General features: G+C 40.3%; 2 non-coding genes across 2 annotated transcripts; one reads left to right on the top strand and one right to left on the bottom strand.

Moving 5' to 3' along the window:
- Window positions 1-262: 262 nt before the first annotated feature.
- On the bottom strand, window positions 263-366 carry LOC148568333 (small nucleolar RNA R71). Its single transcript, XR_015881987.1, has one exon. It is a non-coding gene; the product is annotated as a small nucleolar RNA R71 (small nucleolar RNA).
- A 15,731-nt stretch (window positions 367-16,097) lies between these two features.
- LOC148568332 (small nucleolar RNA R71) lies at window positions 16,098-16,205 on the top strand. The gene has a single exon (XR_015882590.1). It is a non-coding gene; the product is annotated as a small nucleolar RNA R71 (small nucleolar RNA).
- The last annotated feature ends 3,618 nt before the right edge of the window (window positions 16,206-19,823 follow it).

The raw sequence follows: 19,823 nt of genomic DNA, 5'->3' as shown, positions 1-19,823 counted from the left end.
CACCCTTGTTCAGAACAACTGTTCGTTCGGAGGAAGTGTCCAAGAAGATCCCAATCAACATTTAACCACCTTCCTGAGAATATGTGACACAGTGAAGTCTAATGGCATTCATCCTGACGCCTATAGACTGCTCTTATTTCCATTCTCACTCAAGGATAAGGCAGCCAAGTGGCTGGAGTCTTTCCCAAAGGAGAGCTTGACAACTTGGGAAGATGTGGTGAACAAATTCTTAGCAAGATTTTACCCTCCTCAACGAATCAATAGGCTGAGAGCTGAGGTCCAAACTTTCAGGCAACAAGATGGTGAGACTCTATATGAAGCATGGGAGAGGTTTAAAGACCTAACAAGGAGGTGTCCACCTGACATGTTCAATGAATGGGTGCAGCTGCACATTTTCTATGAAGGGCTCTCTTATGAGTCAAAGAAGGCCCATTCATCCGGAGGATCTTTGAACAAGAAGAAAACCATTGAGGAGGCCATAGATGTCATTGAAACTGTAGCAGAGAACGACTACTTCTATGCTTCCGAAAGAGGGAACACAAGAGGAGTAATGGAGCTAAACAATGTAGATGCTCTGCTGGCCCAAAACAAGCTCATTACCCAGCAGCTGGCTGACCTCACCAAGAAGATGGAGAGGAACCAAGTAGCAGCAATCTCCACTCCATCAACAACCCAAGAAGGAGTGAATGAAGAAGCAGAGGGTAGTCAGGAGCAAGCCAACTACATTGGAAATTCACCTAGGCAAAACCATGATCCATACTCCAAGACCTACAACCTTGGATGGAGGAATCACCCAAACTTTGGGTGGGGAAATCAACAAGACCAAAGCCTTGATCAAAGACGCCAAAATCCCAACAATGCAGCCCACCAACACTTCACATCTAGACCATATCAACACCCCCATAACAACACCTCTCCACATCCATATCAAAACCAAAATAACTCACCTCATCCTTCCACCTCTAACCCCGATCTACAATCATTTGACGACAGACTCTCAAGGATTGAGAATCTACTTGAAGGCATAGGCAAGGAGATTCAAGACAACAAGGTGTTCAAGGAGAAAGTGCGAGCCAATTTCAAGAACCAAGGAGACACAATCAAGAGGTTGGAATCTCAAGTAGGGTATCTCTCTGAGCAGATTCCCAAACCCACAGATGGATTCCCAAGTGACACAGAGAAGAATCCGAGAGGTGAAACAAAGAAAGTAAGATGGGAAGATTGCAAGATGGTCACTATAAGTGATAAGGAGACTGAGGACAAGCCAAGCAAGCTGTCAGAACAACCTGAAGATACCTCAGCAGAGAAGGAGGAAAAAGAATACCAAGAACCAGAAATATCAAAACAGGAGCTGCTGAGACTCTATGCACCTTTTCCCCAGCTACTCAATGGTGCTGTGGAAAAAAGAATATACTCAAAATTTCTTGACTTGTTTGCATCTCTGCATGTGAACATACCATTCATCAAGACTATCCAACAAATGCCTGCGTACATCAAATATATGAAGGAGCTGCTTCCTAGGAAAAGCTCACTCAAGGGAGACCAAACTATAGTGATGAACAAGGAGTGCAGTGCCCTCATTCAACCACAGTTGCCTACAAAAAGAAAAGATCCAGGGAGTTTTCATGTCCCCTGTGCCATAGGGGAAACAATGTTTGATAGAGCACTCTGCGATTTGGGAGCAAGCATCAACTTAATGCCCTTATCCCTGGTGAAGAGGCTGCAAATCAATGAGATAATGCCCATAGATGTAGTCATTAGGCTGGCTGACAAAACTCAAAAACAAGCAATAGGGGTGGTGGAAAATGTATTGTTAAAGGTTGGGAAATACTTCCTCCCAACAGACTTTGTCATCCTGGACATGGAAGAAAGTCACATTCACCCAATCATATTGGAAAGACCATTCCTAGCTACAGCCAGAGCACTCATAGATGTGGAGCAAGGGGAGCTAATATTGAGGATCCATGATGAATGACTCAACTTTAATGTCTTCAAACTCTCACAAGAAGCAGACCAAGAAAACAAAGAACCAAGCAAAGATCAGAATGAGATGCTGACAGAGGAAGCAAGCACAGAAGCACAACCAGCCCATCTGGGAAAGCCCTTGGTTGATGAATAAGGAAATAAGCAGTTGTCACAACTCAAGGAAAAGATGGAGGAACCTAAACCACCAGAGACATGTGAAGACAACAAAAAAATTCCCTTAGAAGAAGAAGTCACCAAAAGCAAGGCAACATCAAAAGGGACAAAGAAGAAGGTACCAAGGGGGTGGAGGAACAAGAAGATCCCTACGGAAGACTTCTCTCCAGGGGATAAAGTGATCTCAGCTTACTTCCCAGATATCCCCCCTAATCTCCCCACTGTACCATCTCATTTACCTAAGGTCTTCACTATCAATAGAGTTCTCTCCTTGGAACATGTAGAGATCATTGATACAACCAATGGATATAAGTCCAAGGCAAGAGGGGAGGACTTGAAGCATTATCAACCTCCCTAATGAAGGAGAAACGTCAAGCTAGTGACGCTAAAGAAGCGCTTCATGGGAGGCAACCCATGTTTTATGAGCTTTTACTAGTGAATAAGTCAATATTCATGAATTGCAACCCAAACTTGACAAACACTTGGTGAAATCCTTATATTGCAGTATATAGTGAAGAACAAGTTTGGTGTTCAAAGCGCGCCAAGAAAGCATGAATGCAACTGAGAGCATGCTAGTCTTGGAGCTTTGAACAGAACTTTTCATCACAGTGCTCCAAACTAAGTTTGGTGTCACCCCATGGTGCCACCAATGTGCATATAAGGATACACACTTAGTTAGTTAGTTGGAGTTCATGAATAAACAATCTAATCTTTTCTTCCCTTTATTATTCTAGCCATAAAATTTAAATTGATTTTTTTATGATATTAATTCTTATTTTCTTATTTGATCTGTATAGGGAAAAGGAGAGGAGCATTGAAGGAGATTGATTGGACAATTAAAGGAGAAAGGTTCGGCCACTTCATGAAGAGAAACTACACACTTGTCTCAAGAAGGAATGCATTGGAAAATGTTGCCATGCAACATTGAAGAAAGGAGACTCTTGAAGACCGAACCAATAACCCTCACTAAATGATGATCCTTGTCCTTTCTCCATGCACAACCCCAACCGTCCATCAAGCAACCATTCCATCAATCCACACCCTCTATTCACTCACAATCCCCCTATATAAGTGAGTCCTAGTGCACACTTACCCCTCACACTCAAATTCCCACTCTCCACACTCCACACTTTCGGCATCCAAAACCTCTTCATCACACCTCATCCTAACCAACCAAATTCTTCATCCATCCTTACCTTCAAATTCCCTCACACAGCAACTCAAATTCATGGCATCATCAAGCTCCAAGAGGCAAAAAAGGAAGGAACCAATGGAGAGCATTCCTTTCGACGAGAAGAGATTTAAAACTGCCTTCCATGAACGAGAATTTGAGCGGATCAAGCTCAAAAAGATATTGCCCGAGTTAACCTTCCAATTCAATGAAGATGAATGCCCACAGATTCGGGAGAAAATTGAAAAAAGAGGGTGGCAAAGGCTCACTAATCCAGGGGGAAGATCAATGGAAACCTCATCAAAGAGTTCTACACAAATGTGGTGAGAGAAGACAAAACCAGGGCCCCAACCTTCAAAAGTTATGTAAGAGGAAAGGAGGTGGACTTCAGCCCAAACGCTATAACAAGAGCTCTTCACCTGAAATCACCGCATTTTGATGAGCCCAGTTATCATGCAAGGATAAGTAAAAGCCAAGACAATGATGAGCTCACTGAGATTGTGATTGACATCTGTGTTATAGCAGCTGACTGGGAGAGGTATGGAGATAGGAGACCCTGGTTCATCAAAAAGGGAGACCTTAGCCCGGAAGGCAAGGGATGGTTTGAACTCGTGAGGAGGTCTATCCTCCCGGCTGCAAATAATTCAGAGGTCAATATTAATCGAGCAACTATGGTACATTGCCTAGTACAAGGTGGAGAAATCAATGTGCATGAACTTATAGCTGAAGGAATTCAAGATTCAGCTAAGAAGCCTGAATCAGGTGCCAGACTTTGGTACCCCAGCACCATTTTCAGATTATGCAAAGAGGCCAAGGTGGTCTTTGAGGATAGCAATCCAGACTGGGTAAACCCTGGGAGGCTAATGACAATCCAGCGTATGGTCTATACTACACCTACTCAGCAACAAAGAAGGCCACAAATAGGGAAACTAAAAGCAAAAGAAGGAGCTCACCAAGAGGAGTCTCATCAGGAAGAATATCAACAAGAAGAGCATCCTTACCCAGCCAACTTGAATATAAATCACCTTCTAAAAGCCATTGAAGATTTGGAGATGAGACATATGGAAGGACAAGAGCAAATACTAAACCTTCAGTCCAACTGGATGAGCCAACAAGAAGAGTGGCAGAAACAACAAATGGAGCAGCAACAGGAACAATACTCCCAGCTCACTCAAGACATCCACCAAGTTACTGAGAGGCAAGAACGTCAAGATAAGCATTTGCAGGAACTCAATCAGCGACAACTAGCTCAGATGAAAGCATTCAATGAGTTCACTGTACTTAATGAAGGACGGCAACTACATAGGGAGGAGTTCAACGTAAACACTCAAGCCAAGTTGAACTACATGTCCAGTAATATACATCATCTACACTATGCCATCCCTACATATGATGAGGTCTAAAAAGATTTTGTAGAACAAGAAGAGAGGAAGGTGAAACAGCAGAAGAAAACACTCAAGAAGAAGATGGAAGATGGTGGTTTCTGGAAGAAGCTTATTGGAAAAAGCAAAGGGAGTGGGAGTACGAGCAATCAAGAGGGACACAAGGAGGACAAGCAAGGAGGAGAGCATGGGCAACCACATGAGTAAAAGGTGGTGGAGTTCCTTCTTTGGTCCATCTTTTTTTTTTCTATGCTTTGAATAAGGAAGTTCTTGTATGAAATAGAACTTGCTTCCATAATAGTTTGAACCTTTTTTAAAATTCTGTCTTTTAAGTTTTTGTGTTGAAGAGGTCTATGTTTACTAGTCTTTATGTCACTGCACCCTTACTTTGCTTACTTGTATGTTTGTCCCTTTAAATTAAATGAAAAGAGAATGAGTGTTTTACAAAAGACCAGAGAGGAGTTCATACTATGGAATAAGTTCATGAGTTTATGGTATAATCATAAGTTAGCTAAGTTGGTTCAATCATAAGGTGGGAGGACAACTATCTGTCATGAATACTATGCTTGAGACACACTCCATGAGACTAGCTAAATAAGAAGATCCTAATAAGAAAAAGGGAAAGAACAATCAAAGTTGAGGAATAAAAGAAAAAGAGTAAGCAATAAGGCTAGGCACCAATGGTTTTAATCTTGAGACATGTGTCTGTGGTGCTCCTGTGTGAGGGATCTACTTGGATGAATAAGCTCTTAGGGGTACCTTATCACTTGGTAACTTGGGTTAACTAACTCGGGATTATCAGCTGAAAGTCCACTATCAAGAGTAACCCTCACTACAAAGCATTTAGTAACCCAAAGAGGCGCTGGACACCAAGGTCTCAAGAAAAGAAAATAAATAAACCATATGCCTGTGGTGTGTATATATGGGGGAGAGACTTGAGCAAGTAAGTCCTAAGAGGTGTTTCAACACCTAGCACCTTGAACCAACTGGTTCGGGAGTGTTGGCTGAAAGCTTATTTTAAAGAGTTGCCCCCTTACAAAGCACTTAGCCCAAGGAACACAAATAAGCCCTGAAATGACAATAAAAGGATCAATGAATAAAAGTCTCATGGGATGCAATCAAAGTGAGTATTCTAGGACATGATAAAGGTCTGAAAGCCAGAGAAGGAATGAACCTAAGTTGCTATGCATGAAACCACCATAAAACCAGGGACATGACTTCCACAAGAATGACTCATTTCTCTTAGCATTCCATTCATCATTCTCTTGTTCCAGTACTTGCTTAGGGACAAGCAAGCTTTAAGTTTGGTGTTGTGATGCCAGGGTATTTTGGCTAGTTTCACTGACCTTTTCTCTACTCTTTTTAGGGTAGTTTCATGCATTTACTTAGGAAATAAGCTAGTTTTGGGTAGATATTCACTTACATCTTGATTCAAGCATACATTGTGCACTTTACATGATTTCATGAGGATTTTTGCATGAATTTAATGACAAATTGGATGTTGCATTTCCCATGACATGGACTAGAACTTTGATGCACTTTATTGCTTAATTTCAGGACAAAGCAAGCAAAGAAGAACCACATTAGTAGCAACGTTAGTTACACTAACGTTGACACTAACGTGGAATGGGAGTAACTTGCAAAGTTAATGAGAAAAGTCATTGCCAATAACGCTCTAGAAGCCATCATTGCCCACGTTAAGAGTCACATTAACTAAGCTAATGTGAACTCTAACGTGGAAGAAAAGAAATGGAGCCAACGTTAGTGACACTTAACATTATCACTAACGTTGGACCAAGCTCATAAGTGGCCACGTTAGTTGCCACGTTAACTTAGTTAACGTGGCCTCTAACGTTAAGAAGAAAAGGGGAAGCCAACGTTAGTGTCATTCAACTTTCTCACTAACGTTGGCCAAGTCACAAGAAGCCACGTTAACTCCCATGTTAACCTAGTTAACGTGGAAGCTAACGTGAAGAAACTAGGTGGTCGACAACGTTAGTGACACCAAACATTGTCACTAACGTGGGGATGAACACACACTATCCCCAAGAAGCCACGTTAACTCCCACGTTAACCTAGTTAACGTGGAAGTTAACGTGAAGAAGAAAGGTTGTCGACAACGTTAGTGACACCAAACATTGTCACTAACGTTGGAAGGAGCCAACACAAACCACAATGAGCCACGTTAACTCCTACGTTAACTTAGTTAACGTGGAAGTTAACGTGAGGAGAAGGATAATGAGCCAACGTTAGTGACATTCAACATTGTCACTAACGTTGGAGATGGCTAGCACAGCCACGTTAGAAGCCACGTTAACCTAGTTAACGTGGACTCTAACGTGGGAGCTAAAGGGCACATTGGAACGTTAGTGACAATGTTAAGTGTCACTTACGTTCTCGAAGGTTGGCAAGCCTACGTTAAAAGAGCCACGTTAACTAAGTTAACGTGGACTCTAACGAAGGGAAGGGGGAGGCTTCTCAACGTTATTGGGAAAGTTGGGACCCAATAACGTGCGCGAAGGACAAAGAGGCAACGTTAGTGGCAATGTTTGTGCCACTAACGTTGAGGTTAACGTGGCTCTAACTTGGGTGAGGAACGTTAGTGAAAAAGTTGAATGTCACTAACGTTCCCGAACCCATATTTTCACTGAACGTTAACACCACTAACGTCTTGAGCTAAAATCTCTGCCCATTTCACACTTTCTCTCTGCAAGTAAAGCCAAGCCCAATGAAGAATATAACTGCTTCAAACTCAAAGATCCAAAGGCCCAGACCCAAGATTTGAAGAGCCAACTAGAAGAGTAGAAGAGTAGTATATATAGGAGTAGCTTTGAATTAAAAGGAGAGTTGGAAAATATAGGGAGCCTCTGGGCATAGAACTACTCTCTATATTTACTTTCTCTGCACTTCTAGTATCATCATGTATTCTCCATCTTTGTTTTCATTTTCCAGAGCTATGAACAACTAAACCCCTTTTATTGGGTTAGGGAGCTCTGTTGTAATTTGATGGATCAATACTAGTTTTCATTATTCTTCTTCTATCTTTTCTCTTGATTTTACTTGAAAGCTTTTGATCTTCATCCAATTGGGTAGTTATCTTGGAAAAGAAGCTATTCAAACTTGGATCTCTTCTGAACCTTGAAAGAGGAATGAAGAGATCATGCTAGAAATGCTTTCTCATGCTGGACCAAATTGGGTTTGGATGGATATGTGACTATAATCCTCTCAACACTTGATTTGGGAAATGCATGTGGTATAATCAGTGACCATAATTCATCTCTTCTCATAAGTAATTGACCAAGGAATTGGCTATTGATCAAGATTTGAGAGATTGAATTACAAGAAATTGTAATTCAATCACTTAAGATTGCCAAGGAGATCAATGAGTGCATTGATTGAGGAAGAGATGAAAATGAAATTGATCCGGAGAATGCAACATCTCCTAAGCCCAATGAACCCCCCATTTCTGATCTTACCCATTCTCTTTAATTTCTGTTACTTACTTTTATGAGCAATTCCCCCATTCCCATTTACAATTCTGCAATTTACTTTCAGTTATTTACTTTCAGTTCTTTAATTCTAGCATTTACTTTTTCTGTCATTTACCTTCCCGCCATTTTATTTTCTGCAATTCTCAACTCAAATTCTGGATTCGCTCAACTAGAACATTCTTCTAATTAAATTTGCTTGATCAATCAATCCTTGTGGGATTCGACCTCACTCTATTGTGAGTTTTTACTTGACGACAAATTCGGTACACTTGCTGAAGGAAATTTGTTATGAGATAAGTTTTTCGTGCATCAAAGCTTCTTTGGTACTACCTTTTGCTGCTTGCATTTCAGACAGACTCTGAGAAATCATATTGACCTGCTGAGTCAATATTTTATTCTAAGCCAATATGGCATTCAGAGTGTCAATTTCAAGAACTCAATTCTTTTGAGTTGTCCTATTATTCACAGGATTCCTTTCAGAAGTGTACATGAATTGGTTATTTGCAACTATTTCAATGAGTTCCTGAGCTTTTTCAGGCGTTTTCTTCAGATGAAGAGATCCACTTGCAGAGTTGTCCAATGACATATTGGACAGTTCAGACAGACCATCATAGAATATGCATATGATGCTCCATTCTAAAAGCAAGCCAGAAGGACACCTTCTGATTAATTGTTTGTATCTTTCCCAAGCTTCGTAGAGGGATTCGCTTTCCTTCTGTCTGAAGGTTTGGACTTCCACTCTAAGCTAACTCAATTTTTGAGGAGGAAAGAATTTTGCCAAGAAGGCATTGACCAGCTTTTCCCAAGAGTTCAGGCTTTCTTTAGGTTGTGAGTCCAACCTTGTCCTAGCTCTGTCTCTTACAGCAAAAGGGAAGAGCATAAGTCTGTAGACCTCGGGGTCAACCCCATGGGTCTTTACAGTGTCACAGATTTGCAAGAATTCAGCTAAAAATTGATGAGGATTTTCCAATGGAAGTCCATGATACTTGCAGTTCTGTTGCATTAGAGAAACTAATTGAGGCTTAAGCTCAAAGTTGTTTGCTCCAATGGCAGGAATAGAGATGCTTCTCCCACAGAAGTCAGAAGAATGTGCAATGAAGTCACCAAGCATCTTCCCTGCATTATTGGCATTGTTGTCATTTTCGGCTGCCATGTTTTCTTCCTTTTCGAAAACTTCTATTAGGTCCTCTCCAGAGAGTTGTGTTTTAGCTTCTGGTGCACGAAGTTGTGATCTCCAGGCTCGAACAAATCCTGGTAATGGCTCCAAAGCTTGGTGCTCTGATCTTAATTCATAATTGTCACAACTTCGATACAACTAACCAGCAAGTGCACTGGGTCGTCCAAGTAATACCTTACGTGAGTAAGGGTCGAATCCCATGGAGATTGTTGGTATGAAGCAAGCTATGGTCACCTTGTAAATCTCAGTCAGGCAGATATAAAGTGATAATGGTGTTTTCGAATATTAATTAATAAAATAGGGATAGAGATACTTATGTAATTCATTGGTAGGAATTTCAGATAAGCGAATGGAGATGCTTTTCGTTCCTCTGAACCTCTGCTTTCCTGCTATCTTCATCCAATCAGTCTTACTCCTTTCCATGGCTGGCTTTATGTGATACATCACCACTGTCAATGGCTACTTTCGGTCATCTCTCGGGAAAATGATCCAATGCCCTGTCACGGCACGGCTAATCGTCTGGAGGCATCACCCTTGTCAATGGCTTCATCTTATCCTCTCAGTGAATAATATGCTCACGCACCCTGTCACGGCACGGCTATTCATCTGTCGGTTCTCGATCATGCTGGAATAGGATTTACTATCCTTTTGCGTCTGTCACTAACGCCCTGCAATCGCGAGTTAGGAGCTCGTCACAGTCATTCAATCATTGAATCCTACTCGGAATACCACAGACAAGGTTTAGACCTTCCGGATTCTCTTGAATGCCGCCATCATTCTAGCTTACGCCACGAAGATTCTGGTTAGGAGATCTAAGAGATACTCATTCTAGCTTATTTCATGTAGAACAGAAGTGTTTGTCAGGCACGCGTTCATAAGGGAGAAGGATGATGAGCGTCACACATAATCATCACCTTCATCACGTTCTTGGGTGCGAATGGATATCTTAGAAGCGAAATAAGAAGAATTGAATAGAAAACAGTAGTACTTTGCATTAATCTTTGAGGAACAGCAGAGCTCCACACCTTAATCTATGGAGTGTAGAAACTCTACCGTTAAAAATACATAAGTGAAGGTCCAGGCATGGCCGAGATGGCCAGCCCCCTAAAACATGATCAAAGGATCATAAGGTAATCCAAAGATGCCTAATACAATAGTAAGAGGTCCTATTTATAATAAACTAGCTACTAGGGTTTACATGAGTAAGTATTTGATGTATAAATCCACTTCCGGGGCCCACTTGGTGTGTGTTTGGGCTGAGCTTAAGTGTTGCACGTGCAGAGGCCAATTGTGGAGTTGAACGCCAGTTTTGGTGCCAGTTTGGGCGTTCAACTCTGGTTTTGGATCCTTTTCTGGCGCTGGACGCCAGATTTGGGTAGAAAGCTGGCGTTGAACGCCAGTTTACGTCGTCAATTCTTGGCCAAAGTATGGACTATTATATATTTCTGGAAAGCCCTGGATGTCTACTTTCCAACGCAATTGGAAACGCGCTATTTCGAGTTCTGTAGCTCCAGAAAATCCACTTTGAGTGCAGGGAGGTCAGAATCCAACAGCATCAGCAGTCCTTTTTCAACCTCTGAATCTGATTTCTGCTCAAGTCCCTCAATTTCAGCCAGAAAATACCTGAAATCACAGAAAAACACACAAACTCATAGTAAAGTCCAGAAATGTGAATTTAACACAAAATATATTAAAAACATCCCTAAAAGTAACTAGATCCTACTAAAAACATACTAAAAACAATGCCAAAAAGCGTATAAATTATCCGCTCATCACAACACCAAACTTAAATTGTTGCTTGTCCCCAAGCAACTGAAAATCAAAATAGAATAAAAAGAATAGAATATACTATAAATTCCAAACTATCAATGAAACAGAGCTTCAATCATATGAGCGGGACTTATAGCTTTTTGCCTTTTGAATAGTTTTGGCATCTCACTTTATCCATTGAGGTTCAGAATGATTGGCATCTATAGGAACTTCAGATTTCGAATAGTGTTATTGACTCTCTTAGTTCAGTATGATGATTCTTGAACACAGCTTCTTTATGAGTCTTGGCCGTGGCCCTAAGCACTTTGTTTTCCAGTATTACTACCGGATACATAAATGCCACAGACACATAATTGGGTGAACCTTTTCAGATTGTGACTCAGCTTTGCTAAAGTCCCCAATTAGAGGTGTCCAGGGTTCTTAAGCACACTCTTTGTTTTTGCTTTGGACCTTGACTTTAACCGCTCAGTCTCAAGTTTTCACTTGACACCTACACGCCACAAGCACATGGTTAGGGACAGCTTGGTTTAGCCGCTTAGACCAGGATTTTATTCCTTTAGGCCCTCCTATCCACTGATGCTCAAAGCCTTGGGATCCTTTTTATTTGCCCTTGCATTTTGGTTTTAAGAGCTATTGGCTTTTTCTGCTTGCTTTTTCTTTTTCTTCCTATTATTTTTTTTTTCGCCTATTTTTTTTTTTCTTTTTTTTCTTTTTTTTTTTCTGCAAGCTTTGTTCTTTGCTGCTTTTTCTTGCTTCAAGAATCATTTTTATGATTTTTCAGATTATCGAATAACATGTCTCCTAGTCATCATTCTTTCAAGAGCCAACATATTTAACATTCTTAAACAACAACTTCAAAAGGCATATGCACTGTTCAAGCATACATTCAGAAAACAAGAAGCATTGTCACCACATCAATATAATTAAGCTAAGTTCAAGGATAAATTTGAAACTCATGTACTTTCTTGTTCTTTTGAATTAAAACATTTTTCATTTAAGAGAGGTGATGGATTCATAGGACATTCAAATCTTTAAGACAAAGTTACTAACTACTAATGATCATGTAGTGAAGACACAAGCATAGATAGGCACATAACATAGAAAACGAAAAACAGAAGAAAGAAGAACAAGGAATGAATCCACCTTAGTGATGGTGGCGTTTCCTTCTTGAGGAACCAATGATGTCCTTGAGCTCTTCTATGTCTCTTCCTTGTCTTTGTTGCTCCTCCCTCATTGCTTTTTGATCTTCTCTTATTTCATGGAGCATGATGGAGTGCTCTTGATGTTCCACCCTTAGTTGTCCCATATTGGAACTTAATTCTTCTAGGGAGGTGTTGATTTGCTCCCAATAGTTTTGTGGAGGAAAGTACATTTGAGGCATTTCCGGAATCTCATGGTGATGAGCTTCTTGCGCCTCTTGAGCTCCATGACTGGGCTCTCTTGCTTGCTCCATCTTTTTCTTAGTGATGGGCTTGTCCTCTTTGATGAGGATATCTCCCTCTATGTCAATCCCAGCTGAATTGCATAGGTGGCAAATGAGGTGAGGAAAGGCTAACCTTGCCATAGTGGAGGACTTGTCCGCCACCTTGTAGAGTTCTTGAGGTATAATCTCATGAACTTCCACCTCTTCTCCAATCATGATACTATGGATCATGATGGCCCGGTCTATAGTAACTTCAGACCGGTTGCTAGTGGTTATGATTGAGCATTGAATAAACTCCAACCATCCTCTAGCTATAGGCTTGAGGTCCAATCTTCTTAGTTGAACCGGCTTGCCTTTGGAGTCAATCTTCCATTGAGCTCCTTCTACACATATGTCCATAAGGACTTGGTCCAACCTTTGATCAAAGTTGACTCTCCTTGTGTAGGGGCGTGCGTTCTCTTCCATGTATGGCAAGTTGAATGCCAACCTTACATTTTCCGGACTAAAATCCAAGTATTTCCCCCGAACCATTGTAACATAGTTCTTTGGATCTGGGTTCTTACTTTGATCATGGTTCTTGGTGATCCATGCATTGGCATAGAACTCTTGAACCATTAGGATGCCGACTTGTTGGATGGGATTTGTTAGAACTTCCCAACCTCTTCTTTGAATTTCATGTCGGATCTCCGGATACTCATTTCTTTTGAGTTTAAAAGGGACCTCAGGGATCACCTTCTTCTTGGCCACAACATCATAGAAGTGGTCTTGATGGGCTTTGGAGATGAACCTTTCCATCTCCCATGACTCGGATGTGGAAGCTTTTGTCTTCCCTTTCCCTCTTCTAGAGGATTCTCCGGTCTTAGGTGCCATCAATGGTAATGGAAAAACAAAAAAGCTATGCTTTTACCATACCAAACTTAGAATATTGCTCGCCCTCGAGCAATAAACAAAAGAATAGAAGAAGAAGAAGAAGAAATATGGAGAGGGAGAGGTAGATGTGGTTTCAGCCAAGAGGAGTGTAGAGGGGTGTGTTGTGTGAATTTGATGAAGAATGGAGGTCTTTATATAGGGAAGGGAGGGGGGGTATTGGTTCGGCCATATGGGTGGGTTTGGGTGGGAAATTGGTTTTGAATTTTGAAGGTAGGTGGAGTTTATGAGGTAGGTTTATGGGGAAGAGAGATTGATGTGAGTGGTGAAGGTTTAGTGGGGAAGAGAGATTGAGGTGATTGGTGAGGGGTTTTTAGGGAAGAGTGTTTATGGGGTTGTGTGAAAGAGAGTGGTGAGAAGAAGTGAGTGGAGGTAGGTGGGGATCCTGTGGGGTCCACAGATCCTGGGTGGATCCTGTGGGGTCCACAGATCCTGAGTGGATCCTGTGGGGTCCACAGATCCTTAGTGGATCCTGTGGGGTCCACAGATCCTGAGGTTTTCAAGGATTTACATCCCTGCACCCCTTAGGCATGTAAAAATGCCTTTGTATCCAACTCTGGGCGTTCAGCGCCAGGTTGGTGGCCATTTTGGGCGTTCAACGCCCATTTGTGTGCCATTTCTGGCGTTGAACGCCAGAACCATGCCTGTTCTGGCGTTCAGCGCCCAGAAGCTGCCCATTTTGGGCGTTCAGCGCCAGAACCATGCTCTGTTCTGGCGCGGAACGCCAGACAGATGCTCCTCCAGGGTGTGATTTTTCTTCTACTGTTTTTGATTCCGTTTTCAATTTTTCTATTTATTTTGTGACTCCACATGATCATGAACCTAAGAAAACATGAAAAACAATAAAAATAAGAATTAGATAAACATTGGGTTGCCTCCCAACAAGCGCTTCTTTAATGTCAATAGCTTGACAGTGGGCTCTCATGGAGCCTCACAGATGTGCAGAGCTTTGTTGAAACTCTCCAACACCAAACTTAGAGTTTGGATATGGGAGATCAACACCAAACTTAGAGTTTGGTTGTGGCCTCCCAACACCAAACTTAGAGTTTGACTGTGGGGGCTCTGGTTGACTCTGCTTGGAGAGAAGCTTTTCCTGCTTCCTCTCCATGGTTGCAGAGGGAGATCCTTGAGTTTTGAATACAAGGGAGTTCTCATTCCATTGAAGGACTATTTCACCTCTGTCAACATCAATCACAGCTCTTGCTGTGGCCAGGAAAGGTCTTCCTAGGATGATGGATTCATCCTCTTCCTTTCCAGTATCCAGGACTATGAAATCAGTAGGTATGTAAAGGCCCTCAACCTTTACTAATACATCTTCTACTTGTCCATAAGCCTGTCTTCTTGAGCTGTCTGCCATCTCTAGTGAGATTTTAGCAGCTTGCACCCCATAGATTCCCAGTTTCTCTATTACAGAGAGGGGCATGAGGTTTATCCCTGAACCAAGGTCACACAGAGCCTTAAAGATCATGGTGCCTATGGTACAAGGGATTATGAACTTTCCAGGATCCTGTCTCTTCTGAGGCAATGTCAGTTGATCCAGATCACTTAGTTCATTGATGAACAAGGGAGGTTCAACTTCCCATGTATCAATGCCAAATAATTTGGCATTCAGCTTCATGATTGCACCAAGAAACTTGGCAATTTGCTCTTCAGTAACATCCTCATTCTCTTCAGAAGAGGAATACTCATCAGAGCTCATGAAGGGCATAAGGAGGTTCAATGGAATCTCTATGGTCTCTAGATGAGCCTCAGAGTCCTTTGGTTCCTCAGAGGGAAGCTCCTTATTGATCACTGGACGTCCCTGGAGGTCTTCCTCCTTGGGATTCACGTCCTCTCCTCTCCTCAGAGGTTCGGCCATGGCGCTTATGTCAATGGCCTTGCACTCTCCTTTTGGGTTCTCTTTTGTATTGCTTGGGAGAGTACTAGGAGGGATTTCAGTGATCTTTTTACTCAGCTGGCCCACTTGTGCTTCCAGATTTTTAATGGAAGACCTTGTTTCATTCATGAAACTTACAGTGGCCTTAGATAGATCAGAGACTAGATTTGCTAAATTAGAAGCATTTTGTTCAGAGTTCTCTGTCTGTTGCTGAGTTGATGATGGAAAAGGCTTGCTATTGCTAAACCTGTTTCTTCCACCATTATTAAAGCCTTGTTGAGGCTTTTGATCCTTCCATGAGAAATTTGGATGATTTCTCCATGTTGAGTTATAGGTGTTTCCATAAGGTTCACCTAAGTAATTTACCTCTGCTATTGCAGGGTTCTCAGGATCACAGGCTTCTTCTTCAGAAGATGCCTCTTGAGTACTGTTGGATGCAGCTTGCATTCCATGCAGACTCTGAGAAATCATATTGACTTGCTGAGTCAATATTTTGTTCTGAGCCAATATGGCATTCAGAGTATCAACTTCAAGAACTCCCTTCTTCATAGGCGTCCCATTACTCACAGGATTCCTTTCAGAAGTGTACATGAACTGGTTATTAGCAATCATGTCAATGAGTTCTTGAGCTTCTGTAGGCGTTTTCTTTAGGTGAATGGATCCACCTGCAGAAGTGTCCAGTGACATCTTTGATAGCTCAGATAAACCATCATAGAATATATCCAGGATGGTCCATTCTGAAAGCATGTCAGAAGGACACTTTTTGGTCAACTGTTTGTATCTTTCCCAAGCTTCATAGAGAGATTCACCTTCTTTCTGTCTGAAGGTTTGAACATCAGCTCTAAGCTTACTCAGCTTTTGAGGAGGAAAGTACTTGGCTAAGAAAGCCGTGACCAGCTTATCCCAAGAGTTCAGGCTGTCTTTGGGTTGAGAATCCAACCATAATCTAGCTCTGTCTCTTACAGCAAAAGGGAAAAGCATGAGCCTGTAGACTTCAGGATCTACTGCATTAGTCTTAACAGTATCACATATCTGCAAGAATTCAGTTAAGAACTGAAAAGGATCTTCAGATGGAAGTCCATGAAACTTGCAGTTCTGCTGCATTAGAGAAACTAATTGAGGTTTCAGCTCAAAGTTGTTTGCTCCAATGGCAGGAATGGAGATGCTTCTTCCATGTAAATTGGAATTAGGTGCAGTAAAGTCACCAAGCATCTTCCTTACATTATCATTATTTTCGGCTGCCATCTCCTCTGCCTGTTCGAAAATTTCTGAAAGGTTATCTCTGGATTGTTGTATTTTAGCTTCTCTTAATTTTCTCTTCAGAGTCCTTTCAGGTTCTGGATCTGCTTCCACAAGAATGTTCTTATCCTTGCTCCTGCTCATATGACAAAGAAGAAGGCACAGAAAAATAATAATAATAATAGAGATCCTTTATACCACAGTATAGGGATCCCTTTGTGAGTGGAAGAAAAGAGGTGGAGACAAAGAATGTGATGTAAAGGAAGAAGCACAACTGTACGAATGGAAGAGATGTGAGATGAGATGTTAGGATATGAATGAATAAATAGAATAGGATGGGGGAGGTATAATTTTCGAAAATTATTTTGAAAAAGAATTAGTGATTTTTGAAAATGGTTTTTGAAAAATGTTAGTAATTTTCAAAAATTTTTGAAATCAAAAACAAAAAAATAAAAGTAATTAGTTAATTAAAAAGAAATTTTTGAAAAAGAGGGGAGATATTTTCGAAAATTAGAGAGAGAGAGTTAGTTAGGTAGTTTTGAAAAAGTTAAGAAACAAATAAAAAGTTAGTTAGTTAGTTGAAACAAATTTTTGAAAAGATAAGAAGTTAGGAAGTTAGAAAAGATATTTTGAAAAGATATTTTTGAAAAAGATAAGATAAGAAGATATTTTTGAAAAGATATGATTGAAATTAGTTTTGAAAAAAATTTGATTTTTAAAATCACAATCAATGACTTGATTCATAAGAAATCACAAGATATGATTCTAGAACTTAAAGTTTGAATCTTTCTTAACAAGCAAGTAACAAACTTCAAATTTTTGAATCAAAACATTAATTGTTTATGTTATTTTCAAAAATTTGGTATAAAAATAAGAAAAAGATTTTTGAAAAATATTTTTGGAATTTTCGAAAATAACTAATAATTTTGAAAAAGATTTGATTTTTGAAAAAGATTTTGAAAAAGATAAGATTTTCAAATTGAAAATTTGATTTGACTCATGAGAAACAACTTGATTTTAAAAATTTTTGAGAAAGTCAATCCAAATTTTCGAATTTGATGAGAGAAAAAGGGAAAGATATTTTTTTTGATTTTTGAAATTTTTATGAAAAACATGAAAAAAATACAATGCATGAAATTTTTAGATCAAAACATGTGATGCATGCAAGAATGCTATGAATGTCAAGATGAACACCAAGAACACTTTGAATGTCATGATGAACATCAAGAACATATTTTTGAAAAATTTTTAATGCAAGAAAAACATGCAAGACACCAAACTTAGAATTCTTTAATGCTTACGCACTAAGAATTCAAGAATGCATATGATAAACATGAAAAGACACAAAACAAAAAATCATCAAGATCAAACAAGAAGACTTACCAAGAACAACTTGAAGATCATGAAGAACACCATGAATACATGAAATTTTCGAAATATGCAAGATGCACATGCAATTGACACCAAACTTATGATTTGACTCAAGACTCAAACAAGAAACACAAAATATTTTTTATTTTTATGATTTTCTAATTTTTTTTGTATTTTTTTCGAAAATTATATGAAAAAGAAAAAATAAGGATTCCAAAATTTTTAATATGAATTCCAGGAATCTTGCCGTGTTAGTCTAAAGCTTCAGTCCAGGAATTAGACATGGCTCACTAGCCAGCCAAGCTTTCAATGAAAGCTCCAGTCCAAAACACTAGACATGGCCAATGGCCAGCCAAGCTTTAGTCTTTAACACGAGAGTATATTGCTCTTTGATAACAAATTGCAAGCCTCAGTCCAAAAGAATTTAGACATGGCTTTACAGCCAGCCAGGCTTCTCATGCTTCATGAAACACTAGAATTCATTCTTAAAAATTTTGAATAAATTTTTGAAAACATTTTTAATTTTTTCGAAAACAGATGAGAAAAGTTTTGAAATATTTTTGAAAAATTTTTAAAAAGAAAACGAAAAGAAAGTTACCCAATCTGAGCAACAAGATGAACCGTCAGTTGTCCAAACTCAAACAATCCCCGACAACGGCGCCAAAAACTTGGTGCACGAAGTTGTGATCTCCAGGCTCAAACAAATCCTGGTAATGGCTCCAAAGCTTGGTGCTCTGATCTTAATTCATAATTGTCACAACTTCGATACAACTAACCAGCAAGTGCACTGGGTCGTCCAAGTAATACCTTACGTGAATAAGGGTCGAATCCCACGGAGATTGTTGGTATGAAGCCAGCTATGGTCACCTTGTAAATCTCAGTCAGGCAGATATAAAGTGATAATGGTGTTTTCGAATATTAATTAATAAAATAGGGATAGAGATACTTATGTAATTCATTGGTAGGAATTTCAGATAAGCGAATGGAGATGCTTTTCATTCCTCTGAACCTCTGCTTTCCTGCTATCTTCATCCAATCAGTCTTACTCCTTTCCATGGCTGGCTTTATGTGATACATCACCACTGTCAATGGCTACTTTCGGTCATCTCTCAGGAAAATGATCCAATGCCCTGTCACGGCACGGCTAATCGTCTGGAGGCATCACCCTTGTCAATGGCTTCATCTTATCCTCTCAGTGAATAATATGCTCACGCACCCTGTCACGGCACGGCTATTCATCTGTCGGTTCTCGATCATGCTGGAATAGGATTTACTATCCTTTTGCGTCTGTCACTAACGCCCTGCAATCGCGAGTTAGGAGCTCGTCACAGTCATTCAATCATTGAATCCTACTTGGAATACCACAGACAAGGTTTAGACCTTCCGGATTCTCTTGAATGCCACCATCATTCTAGCTTACGCCACGAAGATTCTGGTTAGGAGATCTAAGAGATACTCATTCTAGCTTATTTCATGTAGAACAGAAGTGTTTGTCAGGCACGCGTTCATAAGGGAGAAGGATGATGAGCGTCACACATAATCATCACCTTCATCACGTTCTTGGGTGCGAATGGATATCTTAGAAGCGAAATAAGAAGAATTGAATAGAAAACAGTAGTACTTTGCATTAATCTTTGAGGAACAGCAGAGCTCCACACCTTAATCTATGGAGTGTAGAAACTCTACCGTTAAAAATACATAAGTGAAGGTCCAGGCATGGCCGAGATGGCCAGCCCCCTAAAACATGATCAAAGGATCATAAGGTAATCCAAAGATGCCTAATACAATAGTAAGAGGTCCTATTTATAATAAACTAGCTACTAGGGTTTACATGAGTAAGTATTTGATGTATAAATC

The sequence above is a fragment of the Arachis ipaensis genome, chromosome B4 (assembly GCF_059453495.1).
Source record: "Arachis ipaensis isolate K30076 ecotype BB chromosome B4, ASM5945349v1, whole genome shotgun sequence".
Lineage (NCBI taxonomy): Eukaryota > Viridiplantae > Streptophyta > Magnoliopsida > Fabales > Fabaceae > Arachis > Arachis ipaensis.
The sequence above is the reverse complement of the archived record's forward strand: the minus strand, read 5'-3'. Positions and strand labels throughout refer to the sequence as shown.